Source organism: Paroedura picta, chromosome 10 (assembly GCF_049243985.1).
Source record: "Paroedura picta isolate Pp20150507F chromosome 10, Ppicta_v3.0, whole genome shotgun sequence".
Classification (NCBI taxonomy): Eukaryota; Metazoa; Chordata; class Lepidosauria; order Squamata; family Gekkonidae; genus Paroedura; species Paroedura picta.
In genome coordinates this window covers 36902043-36902827 of record NC_135378.1, presented here as the reverse complement: position 1 = coordinate 36902827, position 785 = coordinate 36902043, and positions in this window count along the sequence as shown.

Sequence of the window (785 nt, the reverse complement as noted above, 5' to 3'; positions counted from 1 at the left end):
GGCGGACGTTCGCAGAAGGGCTCGTTTCCGCCGCTCTGCTGGCAGAGGAGCTTAGGCCAGTGAGTGGAAATGTGTATTTCTTGATCTTCCTGGCAGGCGAATCTTGACTTAGCAAAGGCGTCTTCAAAATGCATCCGATCCCGATAGTCGTAAAGCTCGATACTACACGAAATGCTTTTTAAAAAACAGCTTTGCTAGCAGCAGAAATAAACAGGGTTCTTGTAGCACTTTACAAACTAATTTTAATTGAACACAAAATGTATGGACGAGAGAGCCACTTCCGCAGATGCGATGAGCAGGTTCTGGAGCATAAAATAAGGACTCTTAAAATGAAGCAAGTGCAGGAGGAAATGTAATGATGTAAAATTTAAATGTCGAAGTAGAAAATTTCGCTCACCTTTGCAAAGCTACCGTCGTATTAACACTCGGGAGCCCCATTTTTTAAAGATTGGGGATACAGGTGTGTAGCCTTGTTGGACTGAAGCAAAAGAACAAAGCTCAAACTGAGTTGTTTCTGTTTTATGTGGATTGTAAGTTGACACAGCACCTTCCTCTTTTCAGATAGATACAGTTAATAGATACAGATACAACACTTTTCAGATAGATACAGTTAACAGAACCCAATATATTAATTTTAACTGTGATGTTTAAATATCTGAAAAAGCACATTCAATTAGTAGAAGCTGAATTCATCCAACAGTTTTATCTTCTTTGTACCAGGTGTACATCTAGTAGTTAAAACCTGAAAAGATGTAAGCATTGAGTGCCCCCCCTGCCTAAGGCAT